This window comes from Solanum pennellii, chromosome 1, assembly GCF_001406875.1.
Source record: "Solanum pennellii chromosome 1, SPENNV200".
In the NCBI taxonomy this organism is placed as follows: Eukaryota; Viridiplantae; Streptophyta; class Magnoliopsida; order Solanales; family Solanaceae; genus Solanum; species Solanum pennellii.
Genome location: NC_028637.1, coordinates 9,314,649 through 9,327,586, shown reverse-complemented (window position 1 = coordinate 9,327,586; position 12,938 = coordinate 9,314,649).

Here is a 12,938-nt window from a genome sequence, read left to right as displayed (position 1 = left end):
ATATATATATATATATATATATATATATTTTCATTTAAAATTTTTCTTTCTAAATTTCTCTCTCTCTTACTTTTGAATTTTAATTTTTATATATTTTAAATTTCATTTCATCTTCCACCACCCACTTTCATCCCTTCATTTTCTTTTTTTTCCCTTTCCCTCCCCCCATCCCCCCTATGTAAAATTGTAACTCACTTCCATTTTTTATCTTTTCTTTTTCTTTTTCTTCTTCTCCGGTCAAATTCTATATAAAATCATACTATTATTTAGACTTTATTGAATTATTGATGATAAAATTAATTATTTTTTAAAGAAAATTTAAAGGTATCATCAACTACTCATTTTCATATAAGTTCAAAACTAGAAATGATAATTTTAAAAGAATCAATTAGTTTCTCAAAAATTGAAAGAACTTAATTGAAACCGAATAAAAGTACTATACGATACTTCCTAATCATCTTGAAATCTAATGAGTTTATCGAATTGTTCTAAATGTAAGAAAATATTTAGATAAAAATTAAAAACTAATGAGAGTAAAACTAATAGTAATAAAAAAGAAGAAGGTGAAATTGTGGTAAAAATGGTGACATTGAAAGTAAGAAACTTCAATGGATGGAGATGAAAATGAATTTTTGAGAAGAAAGAAGAAAGAACAAAGAAAGAGAAAAAATAAAAAGGAAAAGAAGTTAAAATAATAAGAAAAATAAGAAAATATATTTTAGGGATAATGCACAAGTACCCCCTCAACCTATGTCCGAAATCTCAGAGACATACTTATACTATAATGAGGTCCTATTACCTCCCTGAACTTATTTTGTTAATAATTTTCTATCCCTTTTCGGCCTACGTGGTATTATCTTGTGGGCCTAATGCTGGTTGACTTTTTTTTATCAAGTTAGTTCCATTTGAGTTGGAGTTTGAATTTCTCAAAGTCTCTCAAAGTCTCAATTTTAAATCTCTCATAAATTATTAATTATTATATTGTGATATTGAGTTGGAGTTTGAATTTCGGAAGCTACAATCGGCATCTATCAAATCCGGCTTTGGTTATACGTCTACTTTTACGTAGACGTTTGGTACATTCGTTCCAAATATCAACTTTAATTGTTATTTGTTTATTAATTTAGTTGTTTTATCTCTTTTATTATATTATTTTGCTTGTTTTTCTCATAATATTTAATTATTTTAAATCTTAACATGAATCCGGAAAGAAATAGTGGTAAAAGACCAATGTCGGAATTAAAAAATAACAAGGGAGTAGTAAGTAGTTGTTGTTCTAAAAATTTGTCACATAGATATTTAGTTAAAATACTAATGATTATACTTGTGTTAATGAAACTTTTTTACGTCACCAAGACCTATTGAATTTAATTCTGAAAATGAAGTAGATCATGAGTCTTTAAATAGACATTATACTAATTTTGAGGAAGAATTTGAAGAAGAAGTAGAAATAAATGAGGAAGATGAAGAGACCCCTACCCCGACTAGTCCGGTTACCGAAGTCTCCCCTTTACCTACTTTTTCAAATGTCGCCGTCGTACGTGTTAAAAGATCGTTAGTATAGAAATTTTTGATACAAAATGAGGCAAAAACTACTGTTACGTGCACTAAAATGTAAATTGGTAATGAAACATGTAATTACGGATACACAAGGGGGAACGGGACGACGAAGAACACATTTACGAAAGTGTAATAAAGAATTTGCTCGCCTGGATAATATAGAAAGAGCTAATATAAATGGAACACCCATACCCGAAAGTTTTATGGATGTTGGAGGTTCTAATATGGTTCAAGGTGTATTAAATATGTCTAACCCGGCTAGCCGAAGCACACACCACACGTATAGTAAAGAAAAAGATCGTAGAGAATTAGCTAAAATGGTTGCTATTTGTGGTTTACCTTTTGATTTCCTTCACATCCTGATTTTGATCATTATATTCGAGAATTATATAACCCAATTTATGAAGGTATTCCAAGAAATACAATTAAAAGTGATCTTTTTAAATATCAAAGAATATTCTCATTTTCTTTGTTGTTTATTTGCTTATTATGATGGTAGATTATCTATTATTTCTGATATGGGACGTAGTCTTAATGGTAACGATTATTTTACACTTACTGTCCATTGGATTGACCATGAATGGAACATGCAAAAACGAAAATTACCGTATAAATATGTTGAAGAAACTAAAACCGGTTCTTATATAGCATCAAAAGTAGGCTCTATTTTACAATATTATGGAATATGTGATAAAATAATGAGTGCCACTTTAGATAATGCTTCTAATAATTTAAGAGCCGTTGATTATTTAAAAATTAGACTTTGTCCAATTGATAATGATTGTTTTCATATTAAGTGTGCCGCACATGTTTATAATTTAATAGTCCAATTGTTAATGATTGTTTTCGACCCTTGCTAGGATTGTTCGAGTTCGATATGTGCTAATCATTCAAGCATCATTGGTCGCTTCGGAGCAAGCATTTAGTGCGGCGAGATTTATGATTGGAGATCATCGATATTCATTAGCAAAGGACAGTTTGAAAATATCGGTGTTGTTTCGAGATTGGGTCAATGCCGAAAGAAGAAACACCGGACTACCACAATTAAGTAGCCAAATAGAAGACCAAATAGATGAAATATTTGGTGAGAATAGTGATGATGGCATGGAAGCAATGGAAGAAGAACGACAAATGCCAATTCCAAACAATCTTTCTTTTCAAATGATACTAAATTTACAAAAAGAATTTAAAAAAAATGCAATTGTTAGTATAATAATTACTATTCAATTCCTCCTAAATTATGTAGTCTTATTCTCTTTCTAATATTTGTATTGTATAATTTATTTATTTGAATAAATATACAGCTATTCGCCTTGATTTTCTTTTATAATAGTCTCTTCTATTTAATTCATGTCATTTTATAAACTTAATTTTTAATTATTTTAATAAAAGTTTCAATTAAAACTTTAAATTCAATATAAACTTTAAAGTTTAAATTCAATTTCAAACTTTAAATTCAATATAAAGTTTAAAAAACTTTAAATTCAATTTCAAACTTAAGTTCAATATAAAACTTTAAATTCAATATAAACTTAAAGTATAAATTCAATTTCAAACTTACATAAACTTTAAAGTTTTCAATTGAAGTTTTTAATATAAATATATAATTTTATATAATAATTAAAATAATTAACGTTAAAAAAAAAGGTACCGGATGAACCGGTAAGACCCGGTTCCGAACCGGTTACTAACGGACCGGGCGGAACAGGTTGTTTTTTCCAGTGAATCCGGTCCGCTAAAATCCGGTACCGGTAAGAAAAATCCGGTACCGATCCGATTTCCGGTTAAACCGATCCTGTTGACCCGGTCCTGTCCGTTTGCAATCTTAGTCGGGGTAGCCGACTTGGATTTGCCCTTTTTGTGTACACCAATTGCTTCTTAGGTGCCATAGTACCTATGGAAGGGTTATTAGTACCGAAACAAACTAAAAACACACTCGAAATAATTTTAGAACACGAGTGAACAAAACCAAAGATTCTTTTTAGACAGTGGCTTCGTCTGTCATTGACGATGGGAGTTGACGGTCCGTTGAACCCCTCCCTGGAGCAGAGGGCCAAAAGCATTGGCCTCTGATGGAAACGACGGGTGTACAGAATGGTCCGTTGATCAATCGATGGACCATAGTCTACCTCCGTTGTTTAGCACTTAGTGAGATTTGTTTGTGTATCAATCCACGGACCCAATTGACAGTCCGTAGATGGGGTCTCGTGGATGAGGTCTGTGCCAGATTGATGATCTCTTTCAAATCAAAGTCCCAATTTTGTGTTCGTTTTCAACATTCTCCTAGTCTACTCATGCATTTCAACATTTACTATGCTACTTTGTCATTCTTAGGGTTCCAATTCATCAATGTTCACGATTATTTCATACAAACTACAGACCATAAGTTGGAACTTACAATTAGACTTAAACACACATTTTACGGGTAATAGAATTAGACACAATCACTATCCATCGTACCAAGGGTGTTCACAATTTTAATTCTAGCATGCTTTTTCAGTAAACAACCCCCCAAGGTCAAGATTCGACTCCCCACTTCCTATATTCAATCTATGAATCAAAATTCAAAGTGAGGGGAAGTCTTATTTTATTACCTTACAAAAAGCTGCCTGCACCTAACCCGAACTTGAGGAGATGAGATGGGGGAGGGTTTGGTAGAGAGGAATTTGGAATTTAGGGGAAAGGGATTTGGATGGTTTATGGGAAGTTGGGGTCGATTCCATGAGGAATATGGTTTAGACTTAACTTTAACCCATAATTATATTCATTTAGTTAAGGTATTTCCGAAACAAGCAAGTGAAAAGGGTGGGTTTGAGACACAAATTCCTAAGATTATGTAGTTATCAAGTTAGTAAGAGTTAACTTCGGTTGTTATCAAGATGAGAAAGTAACTAGGGTGTACGTGTTCCCCACAAGCTCATAACGCGGTAATCCTAGTAATAGTAATCCATTCCTAGTGTATTACATGCAAAGTGATAAGTTATGTATCTTTAAATTATTAGTCCGACATCTAGACAATTTCACCCTGTACTTTGGTCTAGTTACGTGTGTTTAATTTACTAATCCTTAGCTTTACCTCATATTAGACATCGCATCGATGTATGACTTAGTTTTCACCCTCGCAACAATTGACACTAGACTATTATATAGTATCACACTAAATTTATGTTGATAATTCTTTTCTTATAAAATACCTCCTTAGTCCGGAAAGTAGCAACAAGGCGAGTTTTAACGTTTGCAACCGCTAAAAAGACTATTTACGAAAGAATTATCAATGCATGCAAAACACTATTTGAAAATTGCTTAATTACTATTCATACGTTGTTAATCACTCATGGTTCCCACAATCGTAGTTGTGGAGTTTAGTTACCCATAATCAATTCATTATTTTAGATGAAAGAATTATGAACTTACATAATTGGAAATAACAAAAACCGGAATTTCAACTTGAATATCAACACCAACTTAAGAAATCCAGTGTTGTGAAAGGTGATCGCCTCGTCGCCAATGGCGAGAGGCATGGAAAGGTGACTGTTCATCGCCTTTTAGCTTTGTGGCGAAGCGACCTCCAAAAGGCAACACCATGGTGACAAAAGGAGAGATGCGAGAGGCAAGAAAGGCTGGAAAGGCATCACCTTTTGTATTATTTTAAAAAAATGCGACCAATCTAGGGTTTTAAAAGTAAAAAGGTAATTTTAGGGTTTTCGACTAGACTCCTCCGCCAACCAACCAGACTTTTACTCCAAAGTCCAACCAATACATATTTCTTCAAATTTCTTCTGTTTCTTTTTCCTCGTCTTCTTCAGACTTCAGAGTCACTTCTTCTTCACTTCTTCTTCTGTTTTGATGTTTGTTCGATTTTTTTCTCATTCAAGTTCAATATTCGCTAATATGTTATTGCTATTGAGAATTTGATTATTTACATATGCAATTAAATATTTGAACTTTTTGGTATTAATTGGTATCACATTTCAAAAAGGCGAACACCTCCCCTTGTGGCGAGGCAGACCCTTGTCGCCTTTCGCCATCCAAAACATCGAAGAAATCAATAGTTGCTTAGGTTTGCAAAATTTAATCTCCAAAGTCTCAAACTAGAACAGTAATAATCGAAGCCAACCCAAACACGAGGCTTACATACCCTATTTATAGAAAACTAACTCCTAATTAAAAAGGAAACAGAATAAGCAAAGTTTGTTCACGCATGCGTCTTCAATCTACGAGATCGACTTACGGACTGTCAATGGATACATGGTCCGTAAGTCCCTTCCGTCAGCCTAGGACATAGAAAATATTTCAGCATCCAAAATATACCCTCTCTGAATCAAATGACGGACCACTAGTACGGTCCATCAATGCCCCTCCGTGACCCCATACTTAGAATCTTCAAAAATCAGGTACTGGAACCCTCGCAGTATCATTCTATGGTTTACCAGTACGGTTCGTCAATTGATCGACGGACTGTTCATGCTCGCCTTGGTTCCACACATAGTTAGATTTCCCTGATTTCATCCAATGCCTGGGATGCCCATGTATGATACCCGTCTACGGGCCGTCAGTGGATCTACGATCCGTCGATTGCCTCCGTTGATGCCTTTTGCTGCACTTTTTCAGCTTTTACTTTAATTTCGCACCTAGACATCTTTCTTGCAAAACATGATGCAAAACCATCAAAATCAATACAAAAAGGCTCCAGACACACAACTCTTAAGTGAAATCATTGGACATACCGTAAACTCACGGTATATCATTGACCAAGAGCAAAAAGTGGCCTATCCTTTTTATGCGTTTGAAAAAGGTTAGTTCGAAAGTTGTAGTGTTCTTAACTTTGTGTCACATAGGAGTTTGACAAGCGAGATTTGTCTATGTACCCTACATACATGCAAATCCACTTGAATATGATGTATCTAGAATAAATTACACCTAATTTTGACCGTTGTCAGTATTTTTGTTGATGATGCTCAATGATACAAAAGGGGATAAGGTGAGATACATGAATAATCTGTTCTACAAAATTTGGAGGTTTACATGCAGCTATTTATATGGTCAAGTAGATCTCTATCATCACCGACGTTTAGTCTTAAATCTGGTCCGTATCTTTAAATTCTCGAAGGATGCTTTCTGTTTCATTTGAGTATCATTGTCTGTGACCAAACTAGGATCTTATTTAATCACAATGCCATTTCACAGTAGTGGGTGAGGTGACAATAAACATACAATGTCACTTATGTAACTTGTTTTCCTTATGGACACAATACTGTATACTTACTGTGTACTTCACATTTGATATTGTAGGGGGTTAAAATTTTTAAATTCTTTTCAACATCAATGGGAAGGGCTCCGTGTTGTGGATCTAAAATCTTGCAGACTGATCTTCTAAATTGTTACTTCTGTACTCTGTGAAAATGCCAGTTTGTTTTTTTTGCCAAATCCGAACGACGAATGATTTTCTGATTTAGGTGACCACTGATGCGCTAACTTGAGATACTGCTCGTATTTCTAACCACAACAATTTGATTTCGCTAAAACTTTGAAAAGATACAATTTACTTTGCCTACTATTCATGTTTACCTCTGCATATAGATATTGCAAGTTATACGATAGAGTCCTAAGGTGTTTGAATAATTTATAAAATTATGTTTATACAGTTATTCAGAAATTAAATATAAGAATTTGATTTGTCAAAGTTTGTCAGGCTCACCATGTGTTCGACAATTTGTTAGAAAAAAAGGAAGGATTAGTTCTAGTTGATAGAGTACCATTAGTAATCAACATCACTTAGTTCAGCTAGAATTGCTTTAGAATGATTATTATATCGTCATTGGCCCCTAGCTGCTATTTGTCGATTCTAGGTAGAGCACAATCAACCTATCCACCTCAACACTTTTAAAATTATCGATTTTAGATAGAGTAGGGTAAGTCACAATCCCTTCGAAGAGTGGAAAATCTCTTCTTAGGGTATTGTAGTTGTACACTCATAGTACCATATGGATGGGGAGAGTTTATAAGAGCCCGTTTCCACTAAAAGCAGTGTAATACGTTGGAGGAAAGACGACTAGGCAACTATGCTACATTTGCACCCCAAACTAAAAGACTAAAAAAGTTTTTAGCTCATTTCATACCCTTCTAATTTAATCTAAATATTATACTATAATTTCAATGATGGCTGGCTTTCACAGATCCAGCTACTTATATTAATGATGTGGTCAGTGTTGGTAGATGTCGTATTTCTAAATAGAGAAATGTACAGCAACATTCATTTCAATTCTCACTATCCTTTCCCATATTACAGTAACCATTAAAAAACAATAAAATTTTCGTACTGAATTCCCCAAGGTTCTTGCAACTAATACTACTAGCTGTTCAAACAGTGATAATGCAGCCAAGAGTGGCACTGCCGGAGGGCCTGAAGCGAGAAATAATGCTCTTTTTTAATTTACGTATTTTACTTTGCATTTTAGTCCATTTAGATTGGATGTCATTTTGTATATTTAATAACTCTCTTGTTCCAATATCCCATGGTAATGGGGAATTATGGAGTCTAGGAAAAAACACTTTTAAGCTTTATTAGAAGACTTGAAACTTACAGATATTAAAAGAAAAACAAAACTAGCATTAAGAGTTTTCAGTTACTCTTCTTGATTTCGCAGGAATTATGAGGTACCAATCTTTACAGGTTTAAAAAAGAGAGAAACACATGCAAGTTACGTTATGCGTTTGTTTGTATTAGACAGTCAATTTTGGAAAGTAACATTCAAATTTGTCGAACAATTAAGAAGTCTCTATGTTTTGCCGATATTAGATTAATTCTAATAAGTAATGCTCATACTTTATTTATTGTTATGACGCTGATAGTATTTGCAAAGGTTCAATTTTATAGGGTCCAATAAGTTGTTGATCTCAGCCAAAGGAACAAAAGCCTACTTATTTGGATTAGTCGAAAATCATTCCTTCAGTTGACAGGAAATACAACACTCAAATGGAAGAAAATGTGTTGGATTTTCTGGTCAAAAGAGTTCAACTTTGTTGGCTAATTAGGTATTATACTGAAAACCAGAGTGATTGTTGAATGCCTTGAATCGGACCCGTTACAAACAGAAAGGACGGGGCCCTTAATTATCTGTCAATTCTGTATGTTGGGCCCAAGCCTGTTAGGGCGTAGCTTAGCACTATATATAGACGCTATGGCAAACCCTATTCTGTAATTCTGTTCTTGCCTCTCCATAATAAAACTGCTCCCCCTCTTCCTCGTGGACGTAGCCAATTTATTGGTGAACCACGTAAATCTGTTGTCTTTGTTTTTCGCGTTTATATTTTCTCGTATTATCTCGAATTCCGCACAACAAACTGGTATCAGAGCCTCTCGGTTAATCGGTGTTTTTTGGAGAATTCGAGATGTCTGCTTTGAACGTGAAAATCGACAAATTCACAGGGAGGAACAGTTTCAGTTTATGGCAGATCAAGATGCGGGCTTTGTTGAAACAGCAAGGTTTCTGGGCGCCGTTGTCGAAAGACAAGAACGCCGTCGTTACTCCTGAGATGGCGATTCTGGAGGAAAAGGCGCATTCGACGATCATGCTGTGTCTCGCGGATGACGTCATCACGGAAGTCTCGGATGAAGAGACTGCTGCTGGTCTGTGGTTGAAGCTGGAGAGTTTGTACATGACAAAATCTCTAACCAACAAGCTGCTTCTGAAACAACGTCTATTCGGTTTACGAATGGCTGAAGGTACACAACTCAGGGAACATTTAGAGCAATTGAATACTTTGTTATTAGAATTGCGTAATATCGATGTGAAGATCGAGGATGAAGATGCTGCCCTAATTCTGTTAGTATCTCTCCCAATGTCGTTTGAGAATTTTGTTCAATCGTTCATTGTTGGGAAAGATACTGTGTCGCTGGAAGAAGTCAGATCGGCCCTTCATAGCAGGGAATTACGGCATAAGGCTAACGGCACAAGTACGGACATACAGCCTTCCGGTCTGTTCACCAGTAGCGGAAAGGGAAGGAAAAACGGCGGAAAGAAAAATAAGCCGATGTCGAAGGGTGCAAAGCCAGATGATGTTTGTAATTACTGCAAGGAGAAGGGACATTGGAAATTTGATTGTCCGAAGAAGAAGAAGCAATCGGAAAAACAATCAGTTTCTGCTGCTGTTGCTGAAGAAGACACCAATTCTGAAGAAGACATTGCCCTAGTTGCGGATGAGCACACTCATCATTCAGATGTGTGGGTTCTCGATTCTGGGGCATCCTATCACATCTGTCCTAGGAGAGAGTGGTTCACGACTTATGAGCAGATAGACGGAGGCAGCATCTCGATGGCCAACAGTTCTGTCTGCAAGGTGGTTGGGACAGGCTCGATCAAGATAAGGACACATGACGGTAGCTTCTGCACATTGAACGAGGTCAGGCACGTTCCATTGATGACGAAAAATCTGATATCTCTCAGTTCTTTGGACAGCAAGGGATTCAGCTGGTCGGGAAAAGATGGAGTCTTGCGGGTCTGGAAGGGTTCAAATCTGATTCTGAAAGGTGTCATGCGTGGTACTTTGTATTTTCTACAAGGTTCCACGGTTACAGGTTCAGCCCATGTTGCATCGTCAGAAGTTCACCAGGAGGATATGACTAAGTTATGGCACATGAGACTTGGTCATATGGGTGAAAGAGGGATGCAAATTCTGTCAAAGGAGGATCTTCTTGTTGGTCATAAGGTTAAAAGCCTAGAGTTTTGTGAACATTGTGTCTTTGGAAAACTACATCGCAACAAGTTTCCAAAGGCCATTCACAGAACAAAAGGCACACTTGATTATATCCATTCTGATTGCTGGGGTCCATGCCGTGTTGAGTCTTTGGGAGGCTGCAGATTTTTTGTGTCCATGATTGATGACTACTCAAGGATGACTTGGGTGTACATGATGAAGCATAAAAGTGAAGCTTTCCAGAAGTTCAAGGAGTGGAAAATTTTGATGGAAAATCAAACAGGGAAGAAGATCAAGAGGTTGCGAACTGATAATGGGCTGGAATTCTGCTGGTCTGAATTTGATCAATTCTGTAAGGATGAAGGGATTGCTCGACATCGTACAGTCAGAAATACACCACAGCAGAACGGTGTAGCTGAGCGGATGAATCAAACACTTCTGGAGAGAGCAAGGTGCATGCTCTCTAATGCTGGGCTAGATAGAAGATTCTGGGCAGAAGCGGTTAGTACAGCTTGCTACTTGATTAACCGCGGACCACATACAGGCATACAGTGCAAAACACCTATGGAGATGTGGTCAGGAAAAGTTGCTGATTATTCAAATCTGAAAGCTTTTGGTTGTACGGCTTACTATCACGTCAGTGAAGGTAAGTTAGAACCAAGAGCTAAAAAGGGAGTATTTGTGGGCTACGGAGATGGAGTGAAAGGTTTCAGAATCTGGTCTCCAGCAGAAAAGAGGGTTATTATGAGCAGGAACGTTGTCTTTGATGAAAGTTCTCTGCTTAGAACCATTGTGAAGCCTACAACTACGTCAGAAACTGGGAGTCTTGATAAACAGGTGGAGTTTCAAGTCATTCAGAACGAGAGCGATTTGAAAGAACCTGAAGAGGAGGATCAAGAGCCACAGACAGAAACTGATATTCCAGAATCTATGCCATCAGATATCCATCGGAGTATAGCTCAAGATCGGCCAAGGAGGGTTGGAGTTCGGCCACCTACGAGGTATGGTTTTGAGGACATGGTGGGTTATGCACTGCAGGTTGCTGAAGAGGTAGATACATCTGAGCCGTCTACTTACAAAGAAGCCATTTTAAGTTCTGATTCTGAAAAATGGTTTGCCGCTATGGGAGATGAGATGGAGTCCCTACACAAGAATCAGACATGGGATCTGGTCATACAGCCTTCGGGGAGAAAGATTATTACTTGCAAATGGGTTTTCAAGAAGAAGGAAGGGATATCACCAGCAGAAGGAGTCAAGTATAAAGCCAGGGTTGTTGCCAGAGGTTTCAACCAAAGAGAGGGAGTGGACTACAATGAGATCTTCTCACCAGTGGTCAGACATACTTCCATCCGAGTGTTACTAGCGATTGTTACACATCAGAATCTGGAGCTTGAACAACTTGATGTGAAGACAGCGTTTCTACATGGAGAGTTGGAGGAAGAGATATACATGACTCAGCCGGATGGTTTCCAAGTTCCAGGGAAGGAAAATCACGTCTGCAAGTTGAAGAAGTCCTTATATGGACTTAAGCAGTCTCCAAGGCAGTGGTACAAAAGGTTTGACAGCTATATGGTGAAGTTGGGATATACTCGGAGCTCATATGATTGTTGTGTCTACTACAATAGGCTCAAGGATGATTCATTCATCTATCTGGTGCTTTATGTAGATGATATGCTGATAGCTGCAAAGAAGAAGTATGACATTCAGAAGCTGAAGGGTTTACTTAGTGCTGAGTTTGAGATGAAGGATCTGGGAGCCGCTCGGAAGATTCTAGGGATGGAGATCATTAGAGACAGAGAGAGAAGGAAACTTTTCTTGTCACAGAGAAGCTACATTCAGAAGGTCTTGGCGAGGTTTGGCATGTCTTCATCTAAGCCTATTGATACCCCCAGTGCTGCCAATATCCATCTCACTGCCATGTTCGCTCCACAGTCAGAAGAAGAGAAGGAGTATATGTCACGAGTCCCTTATGCCAGTGCCGTAGGAAGTTTGATGTATGCTATGGTCTGTACAAGGCCAGATTTAGCACATGCAGTCAGTGTAGTGAGCAGATTCATGGGACAACCAGGGAGAGAACATTGGCAGGCTGTGAAGAGAATTTTCCGGTACCTTAGAGGTACATCTGACGTTGGTCTCATTTATGGAGGTGATACTCAGTGCTTGGTTACTGGCTATTCTGATTCTGACTATGCTGGAGATGTTGACACAAGAAGATCGATGACTGGCTATGTGTTTACCCTTGGAGGATCTGTCGTCAGTTGGAAGGCAACTTTGCAACCTACAGTGACTTTGTCTACTACGGAAGCGGAGTACATGGCCTTGACAGAGGCTGCAAAAGAAGGGATTTGGCTGAAAGGGCTGGTTAGTGATCTTGGTCTGCATCATGATCAGGCTACGGTGTATTGTGACAGTTTGAGCGCAATTTGTCTAGCCAAGGATCAAGTCCATCATGAGAGAACCAAGCATATTGACGTAAGGTATCATTTTCTGAGAAGTGAGAAGAGAATCAAGGTGAAGAAAGTAGGAACTGCTGATAATCCTGCTGATATGTTCACAAAGCCGGTTCCACAGAGCAAGTTTCAACACTGTTTGGACTTGCTCAACATCAGAAGCTGTTAATTGCCCTGCGGGGCAACTCTGAGGAAGAGGGGGAGGCCTGGCACTATCATAGTGCGTCTGAA